Raw genomic sequence first — 12,392 nt, 5'->3', positions numbered from 1 at the left:
AGCACCTTCTTTAGAATAATCACATTAGAGGCACCTGGGTGGCTTAGTCGGTTAAGTGTCCGGCTTCGGCTCAGGTCATGATCTCACGGTTCATGGGTTCGAGCCCCATGTCGGGCTCTGTGCTGACAGCTAGCTCAGAGCCTGGAGCCTGCTTCAGATTCTGTGTCTCCCTCCCTCTCTGGCCCTCCCCTGCTCGCACTATCTCTGTCTCTCAAAAAAATAAATAAAAACCATAAAAAAAATTTTTAGAATAATCACATTTAAACTTTTCAGTAGTTTTTTATAATAGGTAATATATTTACCATATTGCAGATGAATGATTTAAGTTCTTAAAGGTCTCAGAGTATTTGACTCAGCTATGACTCAGAACTAGTTATTCTGACTCCATATCCAGTACTATTTCTACCACACCTCTCAATACAACACCTTAATAAAATCTATCACCAATATGCATCTGTGAGTATCAATATATAGGTAAAGTTCCAGAAAAACATATTCCTAAGAGTTAGTTAATGTATAAATATACATTCACCTACATAAGTAGACTAAAATTGAGTTAGAATCACATAGATATATTCAATACATGTGATTTTTCTTAAGTATACATGGTGATCTACAGACAAGTATAAATTATATGCAGATATATACATTATTTTATATGTGTGTGTATACATTTATACACATAGACACACACACACACACATATATATTAAATCTTGGTGTTTACATAGGTTGTCCTTTTGAATGAAATACACATGTATATTTCTCCAGTCTTTTAACTGCCTTAAAAATGCTGCTTTTGGTTAAAATATTTTCATGCATCAATCTGTATTTTCAGAATACCATTCCCCCCATTTTATAGATGATGGAACAACTTCTTTAGAGAACTCTTAGCCCATAAAGTTATTTGGATTGTGATCATGCATTTACTCAAGTTTTTAGCCCAGTGTTCTCCACATATAGAGAGAAAACAAAGAATAAAAAACTGTAAAATAGTATGTATAGAACATGTGACTAGTCGGAAAGGCAAACATAAGAATGGGTAGTTCTAGTAAGTCTAGGTGCCTATAAATATTTAGCTCATTACAGCCAATTTTCCACTAGAATAACCATAGGTCTCAAAAGTGTAGTATCATTGGTTAAAATTTTAGCTTGAACTAAGTTTACCAACCTCATCATACCCTAAGTTAGCAAAGAAACAAAAACGGATTTGTTTTCTTTATTTAGTCCCTGAACCAAAATAAATAAGTAAATAAAAGGGCAACTCAATGTCTGATAATATCAATTTATAAATAGACACTCTACAAAGGACTGCAATATAGCTTTGTAAGCAAAATAATTGACAGCAAAAAGGTCACAGTTCTATTTAACATTAACTATGAATGCGTTATTACCGATGTAAAATTTATTTTGCTAAAAAGTCCAAATAGGGCTTCAAATTGTGTTGTATGTTTATTCAGCAAGGTCAAATCACAGTACTTCCATTATTTCTTTTTCCTGTGACATCGAACACACTCACCCAGAGCCTTGGTATCAGCGCCCTGATGGCATTACTGGCTGCAGTAACCTGACTTGTCTTTGAGAATTTGCTCTTATTTGTACTGTACCATTTTTTCAGAAAAGAAAATCAACAAGGTAAAAAAAATCAGAAGTCTGACAGCCTCTGTTTGTTCAAAAGAGACTGCTGAGAACATACAAGGTCAGTGTCTTTCTCAGTGATTGTTTGAACAAAAGCTGGACAGATTCTCAGGGTCCAATTCTCTCCTTCCCCCAAGTCCTTCAATCCTGTGTCAACGCTTTGAAAAGATTTAAGCCCAGACCACTCGATCTCCAAGTCAACCTCTTCCAAGTTGAGGGTGGGTAAGGTGTGGGAAGTTCTCACAAAAAGAAAATATTGACTTTCATTCATTCTATTATTGCCCCATCTTTAAATCAAAACAATAACTAGATTATGTAAGCTTATTGGTAAAAAATTTTTGAAAAGCAGACAATTAAAAACCAAAATCAAGAAAAAAAATGAGAGATTCAAAAACACACCCCCCCCTTTTTTTTTCTCCATATCTCTACAGTCTGTCCCACCCCCAGTGATTATAATGTCGGGATATCAGTACAATATTTCAGTCGGGTTCTTGGCATGCTTACAGATAAAAATGAAATGCTTACAGATAAAAAATATCAAAATACCTTGAAAGACAATACAGCGAACTGAAAAGTCTAATTCCATTCACCCTGAGTTAAAACAAAGAAAATTAGCTTCAACATGTACCCACAATGAACGAACAGTAAAATGTCAAATTCAAACTCATATATTTAAATGTTTTCATATGCTTTAATTCTTGGCTTTAAAATCAGCCTACAATCTTACTTGGAAACCTGACAACACAAATTGCAGAAACCCAGCCTTCCCTCTGTCAGTTGTGCCTTATCATTTTACTGGTGGGAAATTAAGAGCTATCTGAGAGACACATTCCCAATTAGCATGTTCAATTTATTTTAAATGTTCATGTTATGGCATGATAGCTATAAAAGGATAAAGAAAATGAGATATTTGATCTACTTTGAAGGAAGAAAATAATGTCTCCCCCAGGGTTAAAAGCAATAGTGAAGGAAGCACCTCACAAGTCAGTCATAGAATTAGATTTGTGGATGAGAAAGCAACAGGCTGCCAGGCTCTGGTCCTGGACGAAGGACCTGCTCTGGTGTTCACCGTTACCATGGGGAAAGATTAAAACTCAAGGAGGGCTTTTTTTGTCCAGAATCCCCATCTTCAGTAATTTGCCAAAATTACCAACACAAAGGAAAGAGGAGAGGTACCTCCTATATGTTCTCTAGGCTTTTTTAGAAAATAGGATTTGTTTCTTTGGCCACATACATGCTAATTTATAAAAAAGGCGAGACTGGAGACATCAAGAGAATGGGTGCTATTCAAAAAGGAATGCCCCACTAATGTTACCCTGACAAAACTGGAAGCGTCTATACCCAGTACGCTGCTGGCATTTCTGTAAATAAACAAGTTAAGGGCAAGAGTGTTGCCAGCAAAATTAATGCATGTATTGGTCTTATTAAGCACTCAAGAGAAGAGATAGCTTCCTGAAGTGCGTGAAGAAAAATGATCAGGAGGAAAAGAAGGAAGCCAATGAGAAAGGCATTTGGGTTCAACTGAGGCACCAGCCTGCCCCATCCAGAGAAGCACACTTCGTGAGAACCCATGGAAAGGGGCCTGAGCTGCTGGATCCCATTCCCTATAAATTCATGGCATGATAAGTGCAAAATAAATAAATAGATAGATAGATAGATAGATAGATAAATAATAGAAGACCCCAAGCCTATTAAAAATAATAAAATAATATAATAAAACAAAACTCATGGAGGAAGCTCCCCAAATTACCTTCTTCACTTCTGCGTACTAGACTTTGCATACCACCAAATGGAAAGAGATGGGGAACAGCAGAGGTAAGGCTCAGACGTGCTGCCGGTGCATGATCTCTCTAAGAGAACCTCAGAATTAGTAACTCTTTCGTCAAAGAAACACATAGCCTCATAGTGGAAAGCTTAGTTGCTGGCTGAATACAACAGGAAGGTTCCCCAGTTCCCTCACCCTCTACCAAAATATCTCTTAGAAACTCAGAACAAGTACAGGGTTGCTTTCTGAATCATTTTCTTGGTGAAAGTCTGAACTACTTATGTTTCAAATGAGGTGAATAGCGTTATTATTTACCCTATGCACACAGTACGATGCTTGGAAATATCAGGTGAATGCCACATGTCTCCTGTCAGCAGTATCAAAAATGCCCAAGAGAATGAAAATGAGCTGGCTCAAAAGAGTTAAAATAACATCACTCACAGGGATGATTCAGTTCACTGAACTCTCTCTGTCCTTGAGCTCTTTTGCACACAATAGTTCTGAGCCTTCTGTCTCTGTGCATGACCTAAACACAAATTGCAGTTTTCTTCTGTTAAGTAATTTCTAAATCAGCTCCCGCAAGGATGCAGGTGTCTGACAGTCCCCTGGTCAATTCCAGGTGGTGGTAGGTGGTAGGTAGGCGGGAGGAGTGGCGCTGGCAACCCTCATGCTGGTGGTGAATATTTATTGATTCTTTGTTCTGCTTTTTTTTTTCCAATGTACAGAGTACTTTATATTCATGGTAGTTCTCATAACTATACACACACACGACATACAAACAGTTCTGCAACTTGATTCTATACTTATTTGATCATGGGCATTTTTCTAAGATCATACACAGATACTGACCTTATTTAAAAAAAAATAAAGCACTACTTACTATTTATATTCCATGTTTAAAGTATTTCTCCACAGATCTCCTCTTGAGATTTCAAGCAATGCTACAATGAACATATGCATATGAATCATTGTATTTTTGGAATATATTCCTAACTGTTGATAAACTCTGCAAAAATATTACAACAATCCAGATTCTCATCAACAGTACATAAAAGATCTAACTTTTAAAATCCACACTCTTGGCACTATTGCCCCCTGACTTTTAAAAATTTTGCCAAATCCGGTTTCACCATTTGATTTTAATTTGCATTTATTTCATTATTAGTGATGTTGAATATTTTTCACATGTCCTGAGCATTCGTAATTTTGTAATCTTATAAACTCCCTAGAAATATCCTATATCTACCTTTCTATTTTTGTTTAGTTTATTGTATGTTGTTTCACTTTATTTTTTTTTATTTATTATACATCTTGGTTATTTTCTATTTGCTTGTCCTGCTCTCTACTATATTAAGATTGCTTTGTTGCCTATTTTTATTCTTTCAAGTATTTATTTCAAATCATCAATGTCGTCTGGAATATAATGAAGGATAAGAAATGACAGAAAAGACCTTTAAAATACTAGCAACCCCATCACATTGGGTAATGTTGCAGTTGTGTAGGAAAGAAACAGATTAACAACCTCTTTATATCGCTAGTTCATTTTTTTAAAGCATACCTAAAACAATACATATGAAGCAGGAAGCTTTCTTTTTTTTTTTAGCAGCCAGCAAAATTGCTAATTTGCTTTCAAATTGCATTTTGAACTTTCTTTGGATTTATTTTAAAAAAAAAAAGTGCATGTCAACAGACCAGAATTAAAAAGGTGACAAACTGTGAAGAATTAAAACTTTTAATTTAACAGATGAGCAATTGCAAATAAGAAAATCTCAGAGAAACACAATTTTAATGAAAGGTGACATGCTGGAGATTCTTTTTTTGTTTTGTTCCTTTCCATCAGGTAACAACAAATTAGTTTAGGAAGCCATACTGGATTGCTGTGATTGTGATAACAGCCCTTGCTGTTAGCTTTGTTTTCTGTTTGTTTTCTGAAACCACATATGACACTTCTTTTGTACTAAGTAGATATTTTCTTCACTCAGATGTAACACAAGTTGTTCAAGTTCAGACTAGTACTTATGTATTATTGTTATCAGATGCTATTCTTCTTGTGGTTCCCACTTCTGAAAATCTTATTTTCCTTAGTGTTCAGAACTAGAGAGGGCTGTATAGGCATACAGTGAGGGAAGCGAAAGTTATTTCATGGTCCCAGAGGAATATTTTTTGACTCCTCAACCTGTCTTCCCTGCAAACCAAAGAAAACATTAATTTAAAATGGGAGGGGGGATTAAATGTGATTAAGGAATGAAGAAAAATTGAATGTGATCAAGGAAATTTAGGGAATATCAGAGCATGCAGGCATGTTCTCTTTTTAGTTTATTAGGGCTTCTAACAAATGTTTGTTGATTAATTAGAGAAATATGTATCCACATGTTCTTTGCACATATATAAGGTGAAAATAGCAAAATGTGCATAATTTTAATGAAATTTGTGTGCATAGCTCTCACTTAATGTTTGTGAACGTGTACCTACCTGTGAGTGTTCAGTTTTCTATCCCAGCTCCCTGATTATGAATATTTGATTATGCTTTCTCAGTTTCCTTTTTTACATGTTTTTAATGTTTTTTTTTTTTTTGAGAGAAACAGAGACAGATCATGTGTGGCGGAGGGTCAAAGAGAGAGAATGGGAGACATAGATTCTGAAACAGGCTCTAGGCTTTGAGCTGTCAGCACAGAGCCCGATGCGGGGCTCAAACTTGAGAACAGTGAGATGATGACCTGAGCTGAAGTCGGACGCTCAACCTACGAGCCACCCAGGCTCCTTTTTTGTCTATTGAAAGTTTTGATAGTGTTTGAAAGAGATAACAGGAATGGACAGAATGAGAAAATAAAGCTCTGGGGAATATCTTTCTTTTTCTTTATTCATTTATATGAAATTGCAGTGTAAGAATTTTACTTCCCTTCATCATACATTTAATGCTTCTAGATTAAAATATGTGTTTCTGTTAAACCCTGCAGTATATTCTAATTATCATTTCACAAAAATAATGATATTCTAAGCATTTATAAACATTTACCTAATATTTAATGTTAAATATATTATAAATATTACATATATATTTACTTATTATCTAGCTCAGTAGTTCTCAACTGTGGACAAGTTTGTCCCCAGGAGATTTCTGGCAATTTCTGGAAACACTTTGGAGTGTCACAACTGGGCAGTTTGCCTGGACAATAAAATTCTAATGGGCTAGAAATCAGGAATGCCACAAGGATCCTACCATCCACTGAACAGCAGCCTACCACAAAGAATTACGCAGCCTAGAATGTCAGTGCTGAGGCTGAGAGGTGCTACTCTAAACCATCCACTTTTACCTTACTGAACATGAACATCTAGCCCAGATTTTCACTTCCCTAAATGAAGCACATAAGTATATTTATCTAAACTTGAATCTGTGTTCCTTTCAGTGGTGGTGCCATTGTACAGCCCCGCCGTAGACAGACGGGATGATTGACGAGGGCTGTGCAACAACAGAGATTGGTGTCATGAACACTGTGGAGACAATGAATTAGAAGAAGTTTCAATAGCTTTTCAGTAACCAAGAAAAATAAATTTTCAGAAAACAAAAACACAAGTGAATACCTATCATATGAATATTTCAAGTATATAACTCATTTCAAAAATAATACACATCATCAATATCAATTGAAAGATAGAGCCCACCCAAAAGTTTGCCAATCAGTTAAATTAAACTATTGAGGCAGTTTTGATAAAAATCTGTCCAATACCAAGTGTTTGAAGAGATGTGAAAGTTGTAAGATAGAAAATACAACTAAAATAGATTGTCTTGATATATTTCTGATCAGTGAGAGCTAAAATCTTTACAACATCCTGTGTTAAAATAACAGTGGAGAAACCAGAAGAACTTCCTGTCCTCCTACCCCAAATACTTTATAAGAACTTCCTTTTTTTAGAGCAGTTTCAGGTTCAAACGTAGCCTTAATCAGAGGAGGCACCCCACCCCCACATGAATATCCTGCTTCATTATCAGAATCCCCCACAAAGTAGTGTCTTTGTTACAACTGATCAGTTTACACTGGCACATCATAACCTCCCACAACTCCCTCAATCCATGGACTAGATCCATTGCATAAATGTTCACAAAGTAATTCTTTTCTGAGCTCTTTGTTTTTTAACACAATTTGACAAAGAGCAACTTACACACAACACTACCATCCTCTTTTTCACTCATTTTCCTACAGCAGTAAATTACTTAATTTTACCAGAGATGCTAATTTTACAAATATTTTACCATGATCTATATCTCCTCAGTCTCTGGTGACAGTTTTCTTTTCCATCTTCCATTTGACTTTTAAACCAGTGTATATGTTTCAAGATTTACTGTTGCTTGTTTACTTTAGTGTGTGTGTGTGTGTGTGTGGTGGGGGGTGTGTTTCAATAGCAGTACCCTCCTTCCAGTACAAATTTTTTATTTTTTAATCAGGCAGAACAGACTAGATGAGACAATCGTAACAGCCCCCAAATCTCAGTGGCATTACAGAAAGGTGCATTTCTTCTTCATTCTACATTTAATCTTGGGTCAACAAAGTGATCTGCTCCATATTATCCTCCCTCAAGGACTCAGACATACTTGAAAACTCCATTACCTGGATCACCATTGTTTAGCATAGCAGAGGACATCAACATGAACAATTGAGAACTTTCTCATAAATGCTTCATTCGAGAAGTGACATATGTCACTTCTATTCATATTTACTTGGTCAGATAAATTCACAAGACCACATATAACAAACAGGGACAGAAAAATTGAATTCTATTATATTCCCAGGAGGAGAAGATGTGGAAATATCAATGAATACAGCTAATGACTATCATAGTCTCACTGATCCACACTAAATGTGAGCAATTGGATGAAGAAAAATCCTTAATGACAAATCAAGTCTGGAACAGCTCAAGAATTATACCACCTTAGTTACAACTTTCCTATAGTACATATAGAATATTTTACAATCAGAAAACCCTACTGTAGAAACTTCCCTCACCAACCCAACAATACACCAAATGTTTACTGGGTCCTATTTTTATGCAACCAAAATAAGAAAATAAATTATGTTAAAATGAAAGTAGTAACACTTATGACATAGATTCTCATTGCCTCACCCATGGCCACATAATTTTGTTCTATAAATATAATATTTGTACTCTATGACAAAATAAATTTTTATTTTATGAGCTGTAACTTCCAATATAATTCTACACAATCATTTATATCCACATGGGGAAAGTCTAATTTTACTGGGAGTTTCATTAATGGGAGATGTGTTACAACTTATTCCTCTACACCAAGTTAATATTTTTAATCAAGCAAAATCATCTTGTCCATAGATTCAAAGTACCATTATATGAGCTCTTATTGTATTGCCTACCACTGTAAATATTTTCTGCTATTAGTTAAGATTCAAGTTGTTTACAGATAATGACAAACTGGAAATATATTGTCAAATGATATTGCTTTATTAATCCTAACCTAACTGATTCCAAAACACATGCAAGAACTTACGCTTGCTGGTTTTTCCTTCATCTTTAGAAAAGGCATAAAGTACTAACTAAAATAGTTTTTATGTTTTATTAAATTTATTCTTGAGAGATAGAGGGAGACAATTCAAGCAGGGGAGAGTCAAAGAGGGAGATACAGAATGTGAAGCAGGCTCCAGGCTCTGAGCTAGCTGTCAGCACAGAGCCCGACACAGGGCTCGAACCCATGAACCGTGAAATCATGACCTGAGCCGAAGCCAGCGCTTAACCAACTGAGCTACCCAGGCACCCTGATAACTAAAATAATTTTAACACTTAAAAGGTAAAGAAAATAGGCTTTGCATGGTTCGTTCTAAGGATGGTAATTGATAATCATCATTTCATTCAACCACCATCATCCCAAGGAAGATGAAGCAGCTACACGATTCCTTCTCCCAATTTTCCTACCCTCCCCCTCCTACCCACCTAGGAATCATTCACTCATTCAAGAACTCTTTCCTGAGCACTCTCTATGTACAAAAATCCTATTACATCCTGGAGAATATATCTCCAGGAGTTAATTTTCAATCATGATGGACATTTTTTAAAGAATCATATCATATATTTATAATCACAAACTAACAGAAGTACTCTGAGAAGAAAAATAACTTGATGAGAAGTAAGAACATCATTGATATGAGACATGAAGCAAAAGATTCTCTGAGAAAATAACATTTAAAATGAAATCATTACTTTGGCAAAATGTAGGGGAAAGAATATTCCAGGCAAAGAAAGGACTATTTGCAAAGATCCTATTGCTTCTTTTACCAATGTGAACAGAGAAGGTTATGAGCAGGAGAAGGGTAATAATTAGGGACTAAGTCATCTAGGACTTTATAGATTGAGGTCAGAGTATGTTTCCATTTTACTCTTGGTCAGAATTGCCTTAAAGATATTACAAAGGGAATAAAATAATCCGATTTTTTTAAATGATTGAATATAATAGGAATAATGGGCTGTGAGGAAGGAGAAAAATATAAGTGGAAATGGTATTTAGGAGGTGCTCAGGGATATCTGTGAAAGAGAAGATGGTGTCAGGAATAGGATGATAGCAATGGAAACAAATATACAGATATTAGGAGGGACAATTGAAAATTCTTGGAACTTGGAGGTGAAGGGCAAGAGAGGAGGTTGTCACTCAGAAAGCTCAGTTCCAAAACCCAGCTAGAAAGCTGGACTTTACACTTCGCTTCTTCCTGACCATTCACACAACTCCACCAATACTTCCATTACTATTTCTCTTTTTCCTTTGCATAATTTCCAGAATGTCTGATGTCTCTCCCCACATGGCATAAGGGGAAGTTATTAGGGGATTTCAAAATGTATATTTCTTCTTTCAGAAACTTTTTTTTTTTATTTAGAGTGAGAGAGACCACACAAGCAGGAGAGAGGGCCAGAGGGAGAGAGAATCCCAAGCAAGTTTCACACTTAGCACAGAGCCCAAGCGGAGCTTGATCCCACAACCCTGGGCTCATGACCTGAGCTGAAATCAAGAGACAGATGTTCAACCAATTGAGCCACACAGGCGCCCCTTGAAATGTCTATTTCTAAGAATGTACCAATACATGTGTCTGAACAGCTATAAGTCATGTGAATATCTCTGTATGTCTGTTTCCCATTATTTCATCTCTTATAAGAATTATACAAAATTATAGGTAACTGAATATGAAAATATGTGGTGGAGAAATAGTGTAAAAGTGAACTAAACTTTCCTTTCGTGATGGGTCTTCAGAATCTGTGAGACCCACTTTGCATCAGTTTCTAGCTCCTGTGACTACCCAGAGTATGTCTGATAAACAGAGACCTCATAGAACCAAATTAGAAGACAGCTGTTACAGACAAAAATGGCTCCCATCATAGAGGCAAACAACAAACAGTCTTAATAACTTTTTTGGTGCTTCAAGTGAGCTTCTGCAAGAAATATATGGACTTGTAATCACATTCAAACACAATGAATAAACATACATGTGCTTATGCTTAGGCTATTATTTTCAAGAAATTCATCTATTCCACACTACTGTATAAGGCCTCTCCTTCTGATCTGGAGCTGGTCCAGCTCTGCAATGTTTCCTTTTAGTTGATCATACTTGTGTTAATAGGGGTCTTTCCCAGGGAGTCACAACTTGGTTCCCTAAAACCGAGGTCCTGTTTAATACCGCTTGCTTCCCCTGCCTGTATATTTTGCTGCCAATCAGTGTGGGGCAGAATCTGACATGGTGGATATCTGTTTTAATCCAGTAACACACTATGTGTTTTTGATAACTGGTGAAGGTGAAATAGTTCGGCTTCATTGCTTTTCAAAGGCAAGTCATTAAACAAACTAATGAATATGTATCTGATGGAACCATGAAAGGATCTATGAAAGAGAACATCTATCTGATTTTCTCTTAGTTATTGATGATGTAAAGCCATCTATAATGTTCCTTCCTGTCAGGTAAGAAGAAGAAAAAGATATAATAAGAACATTCATTTCCATATTTATTACAATGTAATAATTTAGAGGTAGTTACACTCTCCTATGAGGCCACTAGAGAGCTATTGAACTTTAAAAATTAGCAGGCAGCTATAATAAATATTCAATTTCAATGTAAATGATTCCTCCATTGCCTGCCATTTTAGAAATTTAAGAAGTCTAAAAGTCATGACACCGAAATAGTGTTAAAAGGTGATGTAAAGCAATCATTAGCCATTGAAGTGATAGGACATCCATGGGAACTGAGTTCTAGTAACATTAATAGAACTGATCAATCAGATGTGATTGTTGGTGCAAAAATGAACATAAAAACAGCATAATTAATATTAAATATTGTGAATATTAATTTTTGAATTTAAGACAATATTTTAGAAGACTAAAATTAATTATTTAACATAAGTCATGGATTAATACTTCCTATTAGGATTTACATGAAGAACCTAATATGTAGGAAATCATTATCTTAAATACCTTCAAGTAGAGGGAAATTTTTTGTGTCTGTGTTTTCAACAATATATTTGTACATTTTAATAATTTAGATCCATCACATACTATGAATTCTTACAAAACTAAAGTGCACTATAATACATAACATTAAATAAGTGCGATCTTTGGTCACATTACTTCAAATGAGCAGAAGTTTCATATGATTAATTGGAACTATATTTTAAAGAAAAGGATGTTTAAATTACATTCCATGTTAACATTTGAAAGATATCTGATCTCAGGGAAAGTGTTATATGCTTGAACACACACACACACACACACACACACACACACACAATGTGTTGAGAAAACTTCTAGAAAATATGGCTGACACAGCTGATTCAGGAAAACACTCAATCTAAAACACAAATAAATATTACTGTGTTTTGAATAGCTAATCTCAAAAGTAGGAATATGATACCCCTGGTTAATGAGGAAACAATTCAAAGCCAGAGTGGTGAGCAGCAACTCATGGCTAGTGGCTTATGAGGGTCT

The 12,392-nt window shown here is 35.5% G+C and overlaps 1 pseudogene; it reads left to right on the top strand.

Moving 5' to 3' along the window:
* Nucleotides 1–2,774: 2,774 nt before the first annotated feature.
* LOC115286965 lies at nucleotides 2,775–3,261 on the top strand (annotated as a pseudogene).
* Nucleotides 3,262–12,392: the final 9,131 nt, after the last annotated feature.

This window comes from Suricata suricatta, chromosome 3 (assembly GCF_006229205.1).
Source record: "Suricata suricatta isolate VVHF042 chromosome 3, meerkat_22Aug2017_6uvM2_HiC, whole genome shotgun sequence".
In the NCBI taxonomy this organism is placed as follows: domain Eukaryota; kingdom Metazoa; phylum Chordata; class Mammalia; order Carnivora; family Herpestidae; genus Suricata; species Suricata suricatta.
The sequence above is the reverse complement of the archived record's forward strand: the minus strand, read 5'-3'. Positions and strand labels throughout refer to the sequence as shown.